Raw genomic sequence first — 16686 nt, forward strand, 5'->3', positions numbered from 1 at the left:
TTGTAGCATTGCTTAAATAGCTTGTGGGATCATGTAGGAAGCTAGAATAATTCCAATAAACACCATATAAATGAGAAACCCCTCAATATTTACTGTCTGGCTCATTATTAGCAATGTTTCCCAAGCCCTGAACCAAGATAGTCATAATTTTAGATATACTCTTTGGAGAAGCAACTAGAGCATCATGAGAGAGGAGGAACTGGTCTTCAGACTGTTGCCCAAAGCAGATGCTCTCCTATCAGGTGTGCACAACATGCTTTCGTTGGCAAAAAAAAAAAGGGGGGGGGGTTGCAGCTGAACAATGGCCAGCATATATGCAACAGGTAAAATCGCTTTCCTTCTGTTGGGGCACACTGAGGTTCATGAATGGTGGGGTGCAGGGTGGCTGCAGCAGAACTCTAGGAGATCCAAGATGAGTCCAGAATGCAATTGGAGCGAAGGTGTGCCTCTGTGCATGAACACACATGCTCTTCTCAACCTATACACAGTGCAACATGCTCTTGGATCACATTCCAGAAATTATCCCATGGGTAAAGCCTTCTCTTCCTTGTCAGTCTGATAAGCACTTATTCATTTTAAAAACAAATTTCTGTGTATTACTAATCAATTAAACCATTTGTGGTAGATCAATTTGTGGTACATCAAATCTCTGGATCCTATCAATGTGACTTTTTTGGGGAAAAGGCCCTTGCAGGTGTAAAAACTGGATTTTGTGATGAGGACACAATCCCAGGTTATCTGGATGGGCTCTAGATATCATCCTTTCTGTTTTTCTAAGTATCCTTATAAATTAGAGACATAGAATAAAAAGCACTGGAGGATAAAGTAATGTAATAACAGAAGCATAGATTGGATTCAGGTCATCATAGTATGCTGAATAGTTATTTGTGTAGCTCAACTACATTATACAGATTTTCATTCATTCCATAAATGTAGAAAATTTGGAACAATACAGCAAATCTTCACCAAGTGCTGTCATTCTTTTTTAACTTTAATCATTATTGTAGCTAATTTGTTTTTATATTCCTCATGTATTAAATCAAAAGTTGTATTATATGGCTCTATCTTCATCTCAGGGCACAGTGATCAGGTACAACGAGGTAAACTGTAGGCCAGTTATCAATTAATAATGCTTAAGTGAAAAAGTGAGCTGGAATTATTAGCCTCTCCTTCACTCAGAAATTAAAGTAACAAAGAACATAACTGAGATTTCAATTGTATCAAAAAATGAAAAGCTGTAATGTATATTATACAGTGCAAGGCAAAGATATGAAAAATTGTAAGGAAAAAGAGGAACCTGTATTAGTGAAATGATGTAGACAAGGTGGGGGACAAAGCCAGCAGAGACCAGGGCAGGGGAAAAAGGCAGCACCATGAAAAGAGCAATGAACCAGAGCAAAGATCTCTAGGCTATATTCCAAGGTCTCTAGAGGGGTCATGGATCCAAAACTCCTGTCTGGACCCCAGCTCCACAAGGCTTCAGGGGCTTGACTTATTCTTGAACTGTTATTATATTCTATAGAATTTTTGTCCATCAGTATTTTGTCCTTTCTTGCTTTAGTTAAAATAGCTTGAGTGAGCCTCTGTTTCTTGCAAAGAAGTTCTCAAGTGCCATATCATGTCACTGATATACCAATAAATGCTTTACAACCAATCGCCTAAGAATCAAGAGCCCTGATTTGAAGTGTTTGCCAATATCTGCAGTGCAATTACTCTTGCCACAGCCGGTTTCAAGCTACCCAGGTAGCATCATTAAACAGAAGGAAAATAACACTCTATCATATGATATATTTGCCATACATATGCAACACACATAAATAACTTGAAGAGCATACAAAGCAGATGCTGTGATTTGAATAGCATGATACTCCCAAAACTCAGGAGTTCAGTCCTCAAAGTCTTAGATTAATAGTCCTAAGAGGGTGAAAACCTAATCAAATTATGGTGTTGGAAGGCGAGGCCTTTTAGGGGTGATTGATTGGATCAGCATTCTGCAGTGGCACCTCTTGATTACTTCAAGGTTGCTTTATGGGCTTATGTAGACTAAGATGGACATGCACCCTCCCTGTCTCCTGCCACGTGGTGCTTTGTGTCATCTTGGGACTCTACTAGCAAGAGTGCCTGCCAATAGCACCAGCTGATCACAGGTTTGAACTTACAAAGCTGTGAGTTAAATAAATCTGTTTTCTTTATAAAAATCAGTTGCCTTAATTATTTCATCAAAATAATGAAAAACCTCACTAGTATATTAGCTGAGTATACTCAACTTGAATGTAACAGTACTTACTACCCCTTTAGAATAAAATTCATTTATAAATGTGAGCTTACACAATTTATGTTTTAATAACTGTAGCATTTAATGACTGCTTTGCAAAATTCCTGAAAATTTAACAATCAACTCCTGTGAGCTGGCACAGCCTAAGGTGTAGATGCTCAATAAATGTTTGCTTCCCTGACACTGTGTTATGATAGGCATTCAACTGCCTGGTTCCTAAGCCAACCGCATATCCAAGTCTGAGCACAGCATATCATCTGTCAACAGTGTTCTACTCATTTTTCCATAGCAGATTTCCACTAGTGATAGCTAATATGCATTCCATAACTATCCACTAGTGATAGCTAATATGCATTCCATAACTATATTTACCCAGACCAAAGAGAGACAGTGTTTTGGTTTAAGAGTTTGATTTGATTTGTTTTCATTTTGTCTAACAGCAAAAACAGGCAATATATGTATGTTAAGTGGTCCAAGAACTTTGGACTCACTGTAGTGATCCCTCTGTGAAAAACTTAATATCTGAACCCTTTCCTGTGCCTAGAATTGTGCCAGGTACAATGATCACATGAGTGTCATAACACTTATAGTTGTTGCCAGTTTCAAGCTACCCTGAAAGGGCTTTCTTTTTTAAACTTGCATTTTATTTTATTTTATTTTATTTTATTTTATTATTATATTCTATTTTCAGTGGATAAGAGAGGGAGGAAGGAACAGTGGATGGTAAGGAGGGTGATAGACATATGCTATGTTCCCTGATTCTCTCTCCATATGCCTCTAAGAGCAGGGCTAGGCCAGGTCAAAGAAAGGAACCCAGAACTTAATCTTAGTTTCCTGTACAAGTAGCAGGAACTTGAGCACTAGAGCTTTCATAAGCTGCCACCTATGGTATGTATTGGCAAAAAAGCTACAGTTGGGAGCAGAGTTGAGACATGAGCTGCCACTGGGATTTGGGATGCAAGCATCCGAAGCAGCAGATGCACAAAATGCTCTACCCTGCTTAACCATTTCTCAACAAGAGCAACCTGCTGATCCTCACTGATATGTACACCTCTTTCCTAAGTACTCTGTACAGATAAACACAAACAACCTCTGCGGCACGCTATTGTTTTCCAAATTATTTCTTGGGGGATTCCATAATTGCATGCTTTTTTGCTAGCATTCATAGAACTACATACCTAACAAGGGCAAAATTTACTATACAGAAAATGCATATTCATAAACATAACTTTTCATTAAATGATTGCACATACACAAACATACAGACATACATTCTCATTTCTTTGTTAAACAATCTTTTGTTACAACAAATCTTTCTCCTTTTGCTAGGGCTGAAATGATGGAAAATACAGGGCAGGCTTCTGTGGGAATATTGATGATTTCTAGTCCTCATATTTAATGTGCCTTTTGACTGGTAGCCAATCCCAGGAAGAAGCAAAAAGGATTTCTGAGTTCTGATTGATAAATGAAGAAAATGAAATAGACTTGAAAGGGATAGAGTCAGGTCCAGTGTCAGATAGGTCTTCTGGCTCCCAGCCTGCTATGGTTCCCTGTGCAACACTGGCCTACTCCCAGCTTTTCAGGGTCCTTGCTGAATAGCAGTGCATGGTTTTGTGCATCCAGAGAGAAGAAATCAGAATCAAGATTTGCATTTAGAGGAGGCTCCCCAGTGTCTGCTCCTGGCCTTCAGAATCACAACAAACGTGCTGATTAGCCAAGCAGATGCACAAACAGGGCATATGGACCTCACCCTCCACTCTGGGGGTGATCTTCCTCCCAAGACACACAATCCCAGCACAGACATAAAGAAAATCTCAGATAAACCCACACCAAGGGACAATCTACGAAGCACTCTCAAAGCCGTCAAGGAACCAACATCAAAGGAAGATGGATAAATTGTCACAGAACAGTGGAAACCAAAGGGACACAATGACCAGGTGAAGTGCTGTGTCCTTTGTTACTGATGTAACTTTTCTGTAAAACTCAGACTACTCAAAAATAAGGCTTTATTGGGAAGAGTTTTGATGAAACATTAGGTACTTATGTCCTTCCTATTAAATCTTCCAAGAAGCAAGGGGCACATTTCAGTTTTTGCCAGGACAATTAATTTTCAAGACAAGGACAACAGCTTATCTGCTTTGCCTCATCAAAGCCCACACAAGGCAACCCAATGTTGAGAGCCCATCAGACCCTTCCCCCCACAGAGCCCCTCTGCCCTCTCCCCATCGGGCACTTGGTCCTCTGTGGATCTGGACAGCTGAAGGTCAGAGGGCAATAGTGGCCTCATCTGCTGCTCTCTTGAAGCCTCGCTGGTGTGTGTGGCGGGGGGGGGGGGGGGGGGGGGCAGAGAATAGGAGGGAGGGAGGCAGGGAGAAGGAGGGTGAGAGTGAGAGCAAGAACACACTGACACACAGGGAGACGCCAAGAGCAAAGCACTGGGTGAGGTTACGGTGAGTGACCTGAAACAGGCTACTGGAAATAATCTCTCATCAGGGAAGCATCAAGTCCTTTTGGAAACCAATGAAGCAGCAAAGTGGTGTTGACCAAGCTGTTGTGCAGACCTTTTGACTATCAGGAAACAGATGAAAGCTGAAGCTGTCCTTCAGCACTCAGACTCCCTCCTTCTCCACATCGCAGCCCCAATTTGCATCTGGTGGCCAGTTGTCCACCCTGCCCACGATACTCTCTTGCATACACAGCTTGTGTCACTGACTCCAGTAGTCACTACAGCTGTCCTTTGCTCTCTTTCAGACTTTTTCTTTTCATCATCCTCTCCTCCTGCTCTTCCCCTCTTCACCACCATATTTTTATATTTGAAAGGCAGAAAGAGACAGACATAAAAGGATCTTCTGTCTGCTGGTTCACTCCCCAAATGCATATAATGGCCAAGGATGAGGCAGGCCAAAACTGGGAGCCGAATCTAGGTCTCCCAAGTCAGCCATCATCTGCTGCCTCCAAAGGTGTAAAAGAGTAAGTGTGCTGGATGAGAAAAAGTGCCAGGAGCCAGGACTCAGGCCCCAAACACACCCACATGGAATACAGTTGCCCTAAGTGACATCTTAATTGCTGTATCAAACATCTTCTCTTTGCTCAGTGTTAAAAGATATATTTTTCTCAAATGTGGTCACTGACACCCAGAGACCATAACCTACCAGGCACAATCATGCCAAACCACACCTGCACCTGCATAGCACCTCCAAGGGCCAGGCTTGATCATTTAGCTGATGTGGCCAAATCTGTCCAGGGCATCACAATGAACACAAACTCCCACATCTCTGATTCAAAGCCACATAGATACATTTGTTCAAGAGAGGAGTTTCTGTCTCAATGGATTCACTTCTGGAAACTGAAGATTAGAGCAGAATTTTCTTCGGACACAGGAACAATACCAGCAGTTATAACAGAGGAAGCGGTTCCTAAAGCAGCACTGGAGAAGTGAGAAGGCAAAAAGGGAGCTGTGAAACTTTATCAAGAAGCCTGCAAAAAGCAGTTTGGTTATCACGGATGGTTGGTGATAAGGAAGGGCAGAGGGAAGGGCGTGGGCTATGAGGACCACCACAGAGTCCAGATGGAGAAAGGCCAGGTGGCCAGGCCTGGGATTTCCACACAGGGACCATGAGACTGGTTTTGAGAGTTTGGGGAGGAAATGAAAACCAGAACCAGCTGCTCCTTTGAAATCAATAGCCAACTGCCAAGGCAGAGCAGCATCACTGGGATCATACCAGCAGCAACTGGAGACGAACAGGAAGCAGCATTTCTCTCTCTTTTGCCTGCTTTGCCATCACTATGTAGCACCTTCTACTGGCAGAATCTGGGAGGACTCCTGCTGGCAGAGAGGAAATGGGCTTGCAGAATTGCTGGCCAGGGACAATAAAATAGCATGCAAGAGTAGGTGCCAATTTGAGACACAGTTGCTTACCAAACAGCAAGAAGCCAACAGAAACAGAGAAGCAAGAAAAGTATTAAATTTATCAAATGGCTCTTCCATACAGAAGTGATGTGTGTGAATCTATCCCATTTTAACAGTCACTCCCAATTTCTAATGATAATGCCTATTCCTCTCCACAGTGGTGACTTAACTCACCCCCAAAATGTCAAAAGAATTTTAATTGTACAAGTATGAAAATTATGACTGATAGGTTAAGTTCAGAAAACAGTGGACTCAAGGCTCACACATAGTCACTCTCTTCTCCTTTTATTATTTTTTTAAAGATTTATTTTATTATTTTTATTGGAAAGGCAGATGCACAGAGAGGAGATACAGAGAGAAAGATCTTCTGTCCTCTGGCTCACTCCCCAGGTGGCTGCAATGGCCAGAGCTAAGCCAATCTGAAGCCAGGAGTCAGGAGTCTCTTCCAGGTCTCCCACATGAGTGCAGGGTCCCAAGTTATTGGGGCATCCTCCACTGCCTTCCCAGGCCACAAGCAGGGAGCTGGATGAAAAGTGGAGCAGCCGGGATACAAATCAGCGCCCATATGGGATTCTGGCAGATGCTAGGCAAGGATTTAGCCACTAGGCTATCGAGTTGGACCCTACTCTCTTCTCTTGCCTACTGAGAACCACAGCTACAAAGTCTTCCATTTCCTCTCCCTCCCCACAAACATTCCTAGGACCTCCTCCAGCAACAGAGCTGATTCCTCACTGCTTTCTGATCAAATGTGTGAAGTCATTAAAGCACATGGCAAGGACTGCAACAAAAAAAGCATAAAAGAGTAGTAGCATTTTGCTACAACAGTGATAAATGCAGCAAATAAAAAACCATGATGTAGAAATATATGTATCAACAGGGAAAGATAATAGCAGCTGATAATAATAGGTTCCCATATGTAGGATATTGTATAATGGGTTCTTTGCATTAACATATCCAGTCCTCATAAGCACTTGATGTAGCAAATACTGTCATTATAATTTCCATTTCACAGATGGAGTAACTAAGGTACCAGAAAGGTTAGAGAACTTGCCCAAGGTCACACAGGGTAACTAAGAGGATCAGGATTTGAAACAAGTTAGCCAGCGTTTAGAGCACATTATGTTAATTACATTATTCTGACAGTACAGTATAAAATTTTAAAGATGTAGTATTCAGCAGAAAAAATGAATAGGATTGTGCCCTGAAAATAAAATGTGTGTGTTTTATTTTAATTCATAGTGAAATACCTGGAAGGGTTTATAATCAAATATTAATGATGATCTCAGACATGATTTTTTTATTTTGTTGAAGTAGCTATATGGTTTCACTACAAACATGTTCTTTGTAGTGAAGTTTTAAAGACTTTCTTTAAAGAAATGAATGTCAACACAGGGGAAATAATCTGACAGTTTAAAAAGCTTCTTAATATTTTGGGTGGAATAAAAGAGGAAACTGTGTTTCAAATCAACACACACAACAGAAGAGATTCAAAAACATCCACTTCATCCTAGCAAGATAATAAACCTGGGCCTGACAATCATTCCCACACCTTAAGAAAAGCCCGAGCGCCAAGGCACAGCGCTGTTTCAGCATGTCCCCTTCCTCACTGCACTAGACGGAGGGTTTGTGATCTTTTTGAAACTGAGCATGATTATTCTGCTTTGGGACGCATGCCTCCAAGATTCTGATCCAGCTCCTTTGGTCCCTGTGAACACCCAGCATTTGCACGCAGGACAGCATTGTTGTGCTAGCTGTGATGTTATCCCTTTGCATAGAGAGTATTCTCCAATTTCCCCAAGCTGTGTGTTGCCTTGGAAACATCATGATTCTTATAGAGATCTAAGCAAAGGGAAATAATAAAAATAACAAAATCTTACACATAAAGCCTATCTTTCAGGCCACCAAGGTGTCTTTGCTAAACCTTTCCTCTATATAAAAATACAGACAGGCAGAGTGGCTCGTGTTGCATCATCCTGATAATTAACAGAGAAAACACATTGATCTCTGTTCTCTAGATAATTCAGGTCAAAGCAGATTTCCACTGGAATTCAGCAAATTACCATGGCCAACGTTTTCATGAACAGAAAAATGTAGTCCAACATCTAAAGACACCAGCATAAATGACGACTCTGAGATATAACTATGGAATGCCTCACCATAAAAGAGTCCCACAAAAAAAGCTTTGATACAATCCACAGAATCTTCCCTCTGGGTAACCACTGACAAACCATTTCTGTGGAAGACTAGATACTAAATATTTTCAGCTTTGCAGGCTGCACGGTCTTTATTACAACTACTCGATTCTGCCATTGTAAGCTGAAAGCAGCTGAGGACAATATGGAAAGGGAATGAGCATGGTTATGTGCCAATAAAACTTTATTCACAGAAACAGATCATGGCCCAGATTCAGCTTACAATGTAGTTTGTAGACCCTTGCTGAACAAAGGCGTTAGGCTGTTTGGATGTGTCTGCAACACTCACGGGTTACTCTGCAGAAAACTACAAAGTTCTCAAAGTCACTTTCAATTTGGTCTGTTCAATCAAGGTGATGCATCCTTAAAGCAAGGAAGCAGGAAAGTAAATATAATCCCTAGAGTTTACATTTCAGGGCAAACGACATACTAAGCAAGTAAATGAGTAAAAAGAGATTTGAGGGTGATAAATCACAGCAATAGATGACTCGGAGGAGAAGAGGTCACCATTTTAGACAGGATGTTCAGGGAATGCCTCCCAAGGAAGGTACTTGGGCTTCCAGGTGAACGCAAAGGAACTGCAACTGCAAAGTTGTGGCTGTCAGGTTAAGAGCCCACACGCCAAGAGCCTGGAGACAGGACAGGCTTCCTAGACCTGAGAAACGGAAAGACCAGTCTGGCTAGAATACAAGCACAGAACAAACTGGGAAATAAGGCTGTGATAAGAGGCAGCCAAGGTCCCTGCAGGTGGGACTTCCTTCACTTTGACCTCACCCTGATGCTATCAAGCAGTGTTGACTCTCACTGTAGCCGCAGGGGCTTTCACCTGTCAAGCCTCTTGAGCCCAATGTCAAGTAAACACATCTACTTTTACTAGAACCCAAAGAGGTCAGATTTGCTCAAAAAAACTATAATTAAAAATACAAACCAGTTACACTCTCCCCCCTAATTTTGTTAGTAGCTTCAGTAGATGCAAAACGGCACAAACTAGTATAAAAATTATAATACAATCACCTCCTGTTTCTGCAGTTATCACAGAGAAATGACAAATATTTTGCAGACTGATGCTGGACCATGGACAGTCATGTGGTAGAAGAAATGTCTGAGGAAATATCTTCAAGTTTCTATATCCCCACTTAGAATTCTGACCTCAACTATAGGAAGAACAGGGCTCATCCTTGCAAAATTGAAAACAATGTATCTTCTGAATCTCTTCTGAAAAAGCCTCAAAGATGCTCAGGTACAATGAAGCAGTAGGTCAAGGAAGTCTATGGCAAGTCCAGGTCAGGAGGAATTCATTGTTGGAGCCTCCAGCATGTCCAGGTCTGCAGTCGGCACTTCTGGTCTGAGTAGGGCTTCCTCTGCAGTCACCTGCCTTTTAGCAAGTGTCTCCCACAGCCCTCCCGGTTGTGCACACAGTTTTAAACCTGAAAAGAAACCCAGGAGTGTATACCTGAAAGAGAAGCTGCCTCTGCCATCAAGGCCATTGCCAGAAGGAGGCGAGCCTTTACTCTCCAGTGTCTTTGCTGGACCTGCCTTAACTTCCAAAGTCCACTCGATGAGTCACATGAGCCCTGAAGTCATCACACTGTAATCTGGCCTTAAATCACAGGATTGATTTTCTTTGAGATTAGAGGAAGGGCAAGTGCAGAAAGTGACAGCGGGGTTCCCGGCTTGATGCCTGCTCTCATCTCAACATCTGCTGAGGCTTGGCTTTTGTTTCTGTTCTGACAGCTCTGGAGAAAAAAAAAATCTAAAATATTTGTATTCTTTTTGAATTAAAACTACATTTTCTGTAATTATCCCCGCTGCTAATATCATTTTGTTGTGTGCTTTTTGAGTGAGAGGATGGGGTAGGGGAACAAATTAATTCTGTGGCAACAAAAATCTTATTAATCCAAAAACAGTTCTTAGTCATTCAGAGCCTCTTCACCCCATAGAAACGGCAACCAAAAGGGGTAGGAGCACTTAACTTTAAAGCTAAAGAAAAAAGACACGTGCTTATTAAGATACCAGGGCTTTTTGGCTTGTTTGTTTTGTTTTGTTTTGTTTTTTTATTTGAAGGTGCAAGTAGGATGCAGGGTAAGAAGCATACAAGGGTCTTTGCAGTCAGTTTGAGCTGGGTTTAACTCCCATCTCTGCCATCTTCTGGCTGAGTGGCCTTGCAAAATTTCTTTGTCCGTCTGTGTCAGTTTTCCAATCAGTAAAATGAGACTAATACCCTCTCATAGGGTCAGTGGCAAGATGAACTAATATGAGTTGGAATATCTGTGAAATCTCTACAGCGTCTGTCTTGTTGAAAAATACTAAATGTATTTATAACTGCCACTGTTATATAAAATTACAAAGTTTGAGAAGTTAGTTTTAAGCTTTTTTTTTTCCTCTTAAATCTAGGCCTTTAAAAAATGTAGCTATTCGCCTTTTTCCCCCTAATTTGCTTGAAAGGCAAAAAAATAGGGAGACACAGAAAGAGATCACCTATTTGTTGGCATGTTTCCCAAATGCCCACAGCAACCACAGCTAGGCAGGTCAAGCATAGATGCAAAGAACTCAGCCCAGGTTTCTAACACAGGTGTCAGGAATTCAAGCACTTAAGTCATCATCTTCAATCTTCCAGGGTAAATATACACAGGAAAATGAAATTAGAAGTTGAGCTGGGATTGGCACTCAGGCACTCTGCTATGGGAGGTAGGCATTCCAAGAATTAAAACAAATTAGATTTATTTATTTGAAAGTTAGAATTACAGAGGGATGGGGGATGGAGACAGAGATCTTCCATCTGCTGGCTCATTCCCAAATGGCAACAGAAAATGGGGCTTTGTCTGCTGGCTGTTGTCTTCTCTGGGGAGTTGGAACTGGTGACATGCTGCTAGCCTGTCCTTCCTCACTGTTCCCCCTCAAGCCACCCCACCCACCTTTGGGGGGAAGTTGTCAGATCCCCTGTTCTCCATGGCAGGACTGAGCTCCTGTTGGCTGTCCCTGTCCCCCAGCCCTCTGCTGCCACGCCCACATAAACCCAAAGTGGTGCAGGCACTACAGCCTCCTTCCTCCCAGTGTTCTCAGGAGGAGCCCCTCTCAGCACAAGAACCTGCTAAAGCCAACATAAGAACCTGGCTGAAGCCAGCAGTCTGGAACACCACTTGGCTTTCTCATATAGATGACAGGGACCCAAGCACTCGGGATACCCTTCACTGTCATCTCAGGCACATTAATAGGAAACTGGATTGGAAATGAAGCATCCAGGAGTTGAAACAGTGCCCACAAAAGGTTTTTATATTTCAAGAAAAAAAGTAAAGATACATCTTTGTAATCTAAAGGTACCTACTGTAGGAATAGTTATCATGCATCATGCTGTTGGTTTTAAAATAGTTATTGGTAAAAACACATCATGCCATGAATAACCACTCTTCAAAATCACTGCCAAAGTGAAATATTTCTTGATGAAATATGTTCTTCATGGTTAGATAGAGGGAGGCATAAGAAGCCTGTTACCAAGTTATAAAATAGAAGCCACATTTATTTTGTTAAAATATTTTTGTATCTGTGTGTTTATGTATGTATATATAAATACACACACACAGTTTGCTGAAAGTATGACCAAGATTTTGTTAGATTTGTTTTGTTTAGCTTTGAGTGTTTGTTTTCTTTTTTCGACCATCTGTATTTTCCAGTGTCTTTATAATGAGCCTACTCTTCATGATTTAAACATCTCATAATTTTATGTTTTTAAAGAAAGCCATAGATTTCCAAGCTCTGCTCAACCTCACGGGCTTCTGGATGTGACCCTGGAAAGCCTGGCAGGTAAGGCTGGAGGTCTGGGAAACAGAAGCTGCCTAGATTTCTGGAACCCAGCTCTTGCCCTCGTTCCCTGCCCCCACTGAGGATTTCCACACTATCAAGCTGCAACTCCCCCCACCCCCAGGTGAACGGGCAGTAGCTCCTGTGAAAGGCACGATTCCAAGCCAGCCCTTGGTGGGAGCAATGGCTTGTCTGCTGGCTTTTATCTTCTCTGGGGAGATGGAACTGGTTAGGGTCAGGGGTTGAGGGCTAGGGGTTAGGGTTAGGGTTAAGAGAGCTAGCTTGTCTTTCTTCTCCAGCCCCCGCCCCACCCATCTTTGGGGGAAAGTTGTCAGATCCCCATGATCTCCATAGCAGGACTGAGCTCCTATTGGCTGCCCCGTCCCCTCCCCCCTCAGCTGTCATGCCCACATAAACCAACATGGCACAGGCACTACAGCTTCCTTCCTCCCAGTGTTCTCACCAGAATCTCTTCTCAGCACAAGAACCTGTCCCTTTTCCTGTCCCCCGAACACACATCCTTCACTTGATATGGATCCTTTACAGCCACTGCTGCAGCTCAGGTGTCATGACAGACATGTCACCAGCCAGCCTCTCCAATCTTTAGGCAAAAAGGTAGCAAAATAGGCTGTAGTCAGCTGCAAATACATTTGTTTGGCCAATATTTTTGAATTTGGAAAATCCAGCTGCCTACCAACATATATATCAAAACCATTTCCATTTGGAGGAAAGCCATGAATTATAGCTTCTCTTGCAGAAAACAAAACAAACAAAACAAACAAAACCACCACTGGCTTGGCTTGTACTCCTTGTGGCCACGTAGGGGTGCTGCTGAAGGGTCCACTTACTAAAGGGACAGACCTTGAAGAGTCTCCATAGTCTCCAGGCCTGCTTCATCATCTATGGGTCCTGCAAGGCCTCTGAAGTATGGACTTTTCAAACTCTGCCTTGAGAATGGTGCCAGCCACAGCGGAAGACTTTCCTGGACAGGAGGGAGCCTGCAGAACTCGTCAAACCTCCAGTAGGCAACCTTCTTCCCCGGGTAGGCCCAGGTTAAGGAGGGTGCTGTAGCAAGGTGAAACTTTTCTCTGGCTACTTTCCTCCTTCCTCTGCTGTAACTTGCAGGTGGAAGCTCTGACTCAAAAGAGTAACCACAGCGTTGTAGACAGCCCCTAGAGTTGACAAAATTCTCTCCGGAATCTTCTTTAACCTTCACACAGCTCTCTCTCAGTGGGGAGAAGGGTGGGGCCCTTTCCCCATCTCACAGAGGCTGAAAAGTAAACAGCAGATGAATCTGTGGGCCAGTCCCTCGCCACAGGCAAGGCTGCCAGGTCTGAGTTCCTTCTGCAGGAACTCTCAGTGCAGCGTCCCAAACAACACAGCATGACAATTCTGTGCCTTTTCACACAGAACTGGCAAGTGCTGGCTACAAACAAGACCAGAATTGCATTGTGCAAAAAGGAAGCAGGAAAGGAAGGGAAGGAGAGGGAGAAGACTAAAAGTAGATATATAGGCAAAAGGCTCTTATCGAGGCCTCCCACATATCCTTTTCTTTAAAAATAAATATTTATTTGAAAGGCAGAGAGATGGATAGTATGAGCATGCGCTCATACATACACACACACACACACACACACACACACACACACACGGGCCCCCCACCACTCATTCATTCCCCAAAAGCCCACAGCAGCCTAGGGCTGGGTCAGGACAAAGCCAGGAGCCCCAAATTCAATATGAACCCCTCACATGAGTAGCAATGATCCAGGCACTTTGATCATAACCTGCTGCCTCCTAGGGTGCATATTAATTAGAGGTGCTGGCTGGAATTGAACCCTGGCATCCCAATACAGTTTGTAGGCAATTCCAAGGACTGTCTTAACCCATGTGCCCAATACCTGCCCAATGCCTATTGTTACTACAAGGCCAACTCCTAAGCTAATCCCACAACAAGCCTCAGTCTTTAGTTTCAGGATCCCCTACATAGCACGCTTTGCATATGGCTGGCTAAAGCAGGAGGGTTGTGCTGTGAAGTTTGGAGGTACAGATCTGAGACTTTCATGAGCTTAGTCAATAGATTCCTGTGAGACATGAAACAGATGTTCACACAGAAAGAGCATCCTGCTGGATCTCTGGTGCAAGAAGCAAACCTCTGAAGCAAAACCACCTCTACGTGAGACCCAACATTGTGGCTAGTGTGGTCAAAGAGAAAGTAGAAACAGGACAGTGAAAGAAGAAGAAAGCCTCCCAAACAGCTTGCCATGAATAGTCTGCTCATTCATTGATTTCAGCGAATGTCAAGGACGTCTCAACATGCTAAGTCTAGTGTTAGAAAGTACGTGGAAATGGCAGCCTTAGGAATTCACCATCTATACACATGGTTCTCTGCCTTGCTCCATCATTCTGCTTTGTAAAAGCAACCAGTTGCAGTAATATTTACCATTATACACCTTCTTCCAAAGCCCCTTTTATCAAGAAGTTGAGCATATTTCCCCTCCCTTTCTGCATGGGCTTTTGTGACTGTCTTAACCAATAAAATGCAACAAAACTGATGCTATCTATGGTCTGAGGTAAGGCTCTGAAAGATGACATAACTTCCTCTGTTTTTTTATTATTATTATTTGGGAGACACTCAGTATGAAGGAACAGTGAGGGAGTTTAGACCAGTCCATGCAGACAGGTTTCTGCAGAGGCCTCTGTAGAGAACTGAAACCCACAGCCTCAAGCCAGCTTCAGTCACCAAAATGGGAAGGACCCAAGCAGCCATCAAGCAAGGGTGACCTATAGGCATCTTCCAGCCAAGGCTCATCATCATGGGGTGAAAACAGGTCACTGTGCTATGCTATGCCTGAATTCATGACCTTCAGTGTCTGTGAGCCTAATAAGTGGTTGTATTAGACTATTACAATTTGAAGTAAGTTGTTTCTCAGTCACAGTAACTGAAGTATCTTGGTCTTGTAAACAGATCTAACAGATGTGTTTATAATCCCCTAGCTCTGCCATTTTTCTTTTGTGGGATTCTGGAAAAGTTACTCAATCTGTGTGAGCTTCATTTTTCCTCTCCATAAAATGTGAACAGCATCTACCTTACATGGCTATTTTGCAGAATAAATGCCACATGCACATGAAGCAGCCAGCCCTGTGATGCGAATACCAAAAGAAACTCCTGCAGGTGATCTGATCAGAGTGTCATCCACAGACTGCTGATGTCACACAAGCATCCTTGGAACAGGTAATACAAGACTAGCTTGGGAGAGTCTGGACAGGAGAAGAGGTACAATACTTCAGTGGCTCCTGGGGCGCTCTCCAAACAATAGTCCAGTTCCTGATGGGCCTCCCTGGTTTGTGGCATCTGCCATCCTACAGTGCCCAATCCAGGAACTACCTGACAGTCATCTGGACTCTCTGCTTTGCTCTGGATGTTATCGTGGCCCAAGTCAAGGGAAGAGCAATGCAGATGTCCCAGTGACCCAGTTTCTGCTCACTTGTTGCCCAACCACTCCAGAAGCCAGCTGATGAAAGCAGCTGCACAGACTCCAGAAAAACTCTTGGCAATTGATTGGGAACTCTCTGCAACGCTCCTGACATGAGATTTGTCCACTTCCATCTCTGCACCTGCTCTTTGCATTTGTACAAGGATTTTGGCTTTTCCATCCTAAATATCAATTCTCTGTGAGAACTCCGGCTCCTTCTCACATTCTAGAGCATCCTGCCCAACCCTAAGCTTCACTTCAATCTAACCACACTATCAAAAGTAACAATCCTTTATTAATCATGCATGTCAGCCACATCCCCACATTATGTAAAATCCAACAGTCTTTTGAGGTTGGTACTGCTGGTCATGCTACTCAAAAAACTCCAATCATCAGCCCAAGGATACCAATTAGCCAGGGTAATAGGCTCTTGGACCCCTAAAATTAGGAAATCCTTAACTTTCATCTCATGCTAGCTAACTTGGCCTACTTAGCATGCATGCACACTCTCCACAAGCTGGCAATTAACCTGGTCATCCCCTCCCCACCCCACCCCATGGCCCCTCTCCATCTCTGGCTTGGAGCCCTTTGCTAAGATCCTGTTAGCAGCTCTATGGACACAGTTTCCTGATGCTGCCTATTTGTCTTGGCTCCCTCCTCAGCAGCCAGGAAACTGTCCCTAAGGCCAAGATACCTGAAATGCTACAGATATCTGAAGTGGATCAGCTTATAGGTGCTAGCAAAAGGGTGAGGACTTCAGGGTGTCCAGAGAAGGCAGAGGAAGCCCCTGGAAGCAGCTGCCTTAGTCCTGGCCTACCCTGATATATCACTCAGGATTTCAGCAGTGAGACCAACAGATGAGACCTCCAAGTGAGAAACTGTAAGAATCATGGGTTTTTGGGTGGGTGGGGAGGTAAAAAATAAAATGCTTCGAACATTCAAGACAGTCCTCATTTACTACTGCTGGTTATAAAAACAATTGTCAAGCTAGCTTGGAAAGGAAGTTGGGTCCAACTATCAGGAATCTGAGTGAAACAA

Source organism: Ochotona princeps, chromosome 4 (genome assembly GCF_030435755.1).
Source record: "Ochotona princeps isolate mOchPri1 chromosome 4, mOchPri1.hap1, whole genome shotgun sequence".
Lineage (NCBI taxonomy): Eukaryota > Metazoa > Chordata > Mammalia > Lagomorpha > Ochotonidae > Ochotona > Ochotona princeps.